This window comes from Elephas maximus, chromosome 23 (assembly GCF_024166365.1).
Source record: "Elephas maximus indicus isolate mEleMax1 chromosome 23, mEleMax1 primary haplotype, whole genome shotgun sequence".
Classification (NCBI taxonomy): Eukaryota; Metazoa; Chordata; class Mammalia; order Proboscidea; family Elephantidae; genus Elephas; species Elephas maximus.
In genome coordinates this window covers 1,323,089-1,327,857 of record NC_064841.1, presented here as the reverse complement: position 1 = coordinate 1,327,857, position 4,769 = coordinate 1,323,089, and positions in this window count along the sequence as shown.

Below are 4,769 nucleotides of genomic sequence, written 5' to 3'. Positions count from 1 at the left end.
TCCTGGCAACCTTGTGTACAACAGAGTGAAATGCTGCCCAGTCCTGTGCCGTCTCCATGATCGTGGATATTTCTTCCCCTGTTCTGGAGCTTCATCCTTATGGTGATTGTGGAGAACTTGGAGAGGTTTAAAACCAAAAAAACCAAACCCAGTGCTGTCAAGTCGATTCCAACTCATAGCGACCCTATAGGACAGAGTAGAACCGCTCCATAGAGTTTCCAAGGAGCACCTGGTGGATTCGAACTGCCAACCCTTTGATTAGCAGCCATAGCACTTAACCACTATGCCACCAGGGTTTCCAACATGAAATTTAAAGAAAAGTGGAAGGAACAGGGATCATTTAATCTGAGGGCAGAGTCTGAGAGGTAGTTTAAAAAACATGATGAATGAGGATGAAGGCTTACAGAACATGAAACTTAAAGAAGAGTGGAAGGAACAGGGATCATTTAATCTGAGGGCAAAGTCTAAGGGGTAGTTTAAAAACACGACGCACGACGATGAAGGTTTTATGTGGAGGGAAAAAAGACAGTTACGTTTAAAATTTCTCTTCGGGAGGACAATGAAAAAGAAAATTAGTTTAGAAGATTAAAGTCAGATATAAAGAAAAGGTTCTTCTCTAGAGACAGTTACCCGGTAGACTGTTCAGAAGAAAGGCTTGAAGTCTCTGAGGGGCAGGGAGGTGGGATGAGAAGGACATGGGCTTTGGAGTTGGACAGTGTTCCCAGCTGACTCACTGGGAATAGCAGGGAAGTAGTAACTTCCCCAGCCTCATCTTCCTCATCTACCAAATGGAAATATTAATATCTACTCAGGAAGTTTTTTTTGGGGGGAAGAGGTTTTTAGCACAGTACATGGCATGTTGTAAGTACCCGCTAACTATTGCTAAGGTTCTCCTCTTAGGTCTCTGGAGGACTTCCTAGCCACCTGGAAGTCTGGGCAAAACATAGATTATTAGCAAAGATTTCAGGTCATGCCCTCATGAGCACGAGTCACAGACCCCAAAGCTTTCTAAGTTGGTAGGATTTCTTCAACTATAGAGTTCTAGTAATATGGTAGAGTGGGGGATGGAAGCAGTGGCAGATGAAAACCAGTGGTGTAATTTTGTTGCAAATGCAAATTAGTTTTCCTGTCACTTGCTAGCAAGCCCACTGTTTATAATAACTGTTTATAATGAATCAGACTGATATTTTTCTCATCCATTTTCCCTTGAGGCTTTAATAACCCTGCTTCTATGTTTTACGGTTACATGTTGTAGAATGAGACTCAGTTGGAAATACAACCCTATTTTACAGCTTCCATAGAAATCGGAGGTAGGAAATGCAGCAAAGGAACCATATTGGTGGTCAGAAAGGATTCCAAGAGAGAAGAGTTTCTCCAGCCAGTCCTGGAGGGTATATGAGGAAGATGATAATGGCAAAGAAAGTCTCCCGTGGTGAAGTGATTGAGTGGGACTGAAGATACTTGAAGACTCTTGGACTTGGATGGCCAGGACATGACTCCTACACTTGAGGAATTTAATGTCTAGGAAGACAGTTGGGCAAGTAAACAAGTTAGTTACTAGGGTAGTGACAGAAGTATGTCAACTTATGTCACGGGTTTGGCTGCAGTGTGAGGGGGGTTAAGACAGTTGTTGGTCAAATATAGTAGGACTAAGAAAGGACATCTGTTCAGGAAAGACTTCACAGAGGAGGAAAACGTAAGGTAAATATTAAAAGGTGAGTAGTTTTTCCTCAGGTGGACAAGGATGGAGAAGAGCATTATAGGCAGAAAAAGTAGAATATCAAATTAAGGAGAGGTAAAACAGCATGGAGCGATCAGGGAAATACCCCTAGTTTGGTGTGGCGATCAGCTCCCAAAATTTAGCCAGTTGAAACCCTGTGGATCATCACGGTCCAAACTGCAGCCAACCATGGTCATGGAACAGGCCTGAGTGGCGTTTAGTTCTGCGGTGCCCAGGGTAGCCATGAATTGGGGCTGACTAAAAAAAAAAAAAAAACACACAGCCGCTAAACACAGCAGCGAGTTTTCAGTGGGGGAGTGGGGATGCTTAAGAGCCAAGAGAACCAAGGAGGAGGTAATGCTGCATAGAAGAGAAAATAAAGGTGGTCTCCAATGAGGGCTGAGGTAGAAAGATACGGAGCCTACTGATATGGAAGCTCTCTGGGGCCTCACCAACTGGGAGGGAGCAGGAAGGAAGGGCACAGTGGGGCTCCAGGTGAGGGTGCAGGTCTTCGATGTGGAGCTGTGGATTTAGTTTGATTTCCTTCTTACACCTTCTCCTCATTTTATCAACTGTTACCTGACATTTTGCATTTACAATCATAGCAAAAAAATCTACTATCTGACTACTTTGTGCATTAGTGACGTATGTCTGGCAGTGACAAAAGCCGAGGTGCAAGGCAAGAGTAATGCTGGCTGTGATGGTTAAGGTTATGTGTCAATTTGGCTGGGCCATGATCCTCAGTGGTTTGGCAGATATGTAATTATGTAACTTGGCAGTTATTTAATGATGTAATTTGGCAGTTATGTCATGATGTAGCCATCTTCTATTTTGTGATCTGATGTAGCCATCCTTCTTTTTGCATAACACTGATTCTGCATAACAGCCTGGTCTTTAGAATGTAACCATGTTGATAAGTGAGGAGAGGGTGTATTTTTTATAAAAAAAAACCTATCTTCAGATTTTTTTTACCAAACCCTGCCTCTTTTTCTATGGCCATCATCTCACTCCCACTTGTTCTTTGCTTCATTTCCTGTTTCCTCTTGACAATTAAAAATTGTGTTTAGATACTGTTTCAGGAGTCTAGTTCTGGGAATAATCTAGAGTAGGGGTTCCCAGTTGAAGATCCTGAGCTTCCACATACTGGTGGAAATAAAAAAGGGACACAACGCCCCAAATATTTCAAACAAAAAACAAAAAAATTTGGTTAGAATATGTCAAATCTGGGTGGTGAAAATAGCTACTTCCTGTTGATCTAAGGCTCTGAGTAGTATTCGTTGATATCTCTGATTAATAAACATTGGAAAAGTAATTGTCAATATACGTAGTTTGATGCATAAGATCTTTAAAAATGCCTGGTCCGTGGAAAAAACCAAACCCATTGTCATCGAGTCAATTCAGACTCATAGTGACCCTATAGGACAGAGTAGAACTGCCCCATAGGGTTTCCAAGGAACGGCTGGTGAATTTGAACTGCTGACCTCGTTAGCAGCCAAGCTCTTAACCATTGCACCACCTGGTCCATGGAGGGGGTGATAAAGGGACATTAGGGGGTGAACAGACTGTGGGTCACTGGTATATAGCAGGACTATTGTGATAGGAAGGGTAGACCAACCACATCATCTTTAATATTCTCAAAAGACAATCACAATTTTACACATTTTTCCTGATTTTTGGAGTAGACTGTTATCAAAGTATGCAGAGATCAGGAATTCGTTTTTTTTTTTTCTCCTTTCCTACGTGTTGCTTAGAAATGTAATTGGTGGGATGGCATCCTGTAAGATTACATGCCAGTCTAGAAGTAATTTGTCTTGAGAAATGTAGTAAGAATGGCAGGTAAATTTAAGGTTCATGGAAGATCTGAGACCTGTTGTAGCCCTGGAACCCCAGAGCTGAATTTTCTTAAAGTCGAATTAGTAATCTGTTTCCGTTTCTTCTTTTGGTGAACTGAGGTATTTTAATAAATATTCACCTTAAAACATTTCACTTAAAAATTTTAATCTTTGTGGATCTATAGTACTGTAATTCCCCTGTCAAAGTGACAGATATGGGTACATATTTTAAGGTAATCGTATGTGATTATTTTTCAGCGTACCATATCAATCAGTGTCCTGACAGGCCATAAAATGCTACAGCTCATAAAGAACCAGTAAATACTCAATTTTCAAGGTACAGCAGAAGAACTATAAATTAAATTGACTACATAACTAAAAAATAATTAGTTCAGTATTTCCAGACAACTTTGAGAACTTCCCTGGCACGGATCCCTGAGAAGGGCCTGGTGCTCACTACGTCTGTCTGGTTGCACACATGGGCCTTGAGCTTCTTCTCTTCCGCTTTGCATCCCTTCTTCAAGGTGAGTTCATCCCCTCCTCAGGCTTTAACTCCCACCTAGATGCTGAATTTATATCTAAATTTCTAAATTTATATCTCTTCCAATACACAGATCCATAGGCCCAGATGTCTATAGGATGTTTTGAGTCGGATTTCCACTTAAGTAGACCCTGGGACAAGGATTTGAGTACAGGTAGTTAATCTGAGAGTGTATCCCCAGGAAACCCTGGTCGGGGAATGAGGACGAGCTGGAGTATTTGTTCAGCCTCCTCTGTCCTTCCTGAAGGCTGCTTCTGAGCGTGTTGACTCCCTGTTACATTTCTGTGGGTGTCCGATGAGCAAATGGGGGAGAGAAAGCCCTCAGGTGGAAAGTCACAGGTGTGTGCGAGGAAAGGTGAAGGCTAAGGGTGAAAAGTCACAGGTGTCTACGAGGAAAGGTGAGGGCTAAGGGCAGATGAGGAGTGCACCAGCAGGGTCTGGGACTGATGTTTCTACATAGATGTCATCTGGATTCACCAAACTCTGAATACCCAAAACTTGCCCCCAAACCCGTTTTTTCTCCGTTGTTCCCCGTCCTGGGGAATGTGCTATAATTCACTCCCTGCCCCAGGAAGAAACCTCCCCATCACCAGCTTCCTCTCAGGGACCAAGTCTTGTTATTTCACCTCCTCAGTGGATCCTGACTCTCCTCTTTTTTTGTCTTAGCACTGCCACC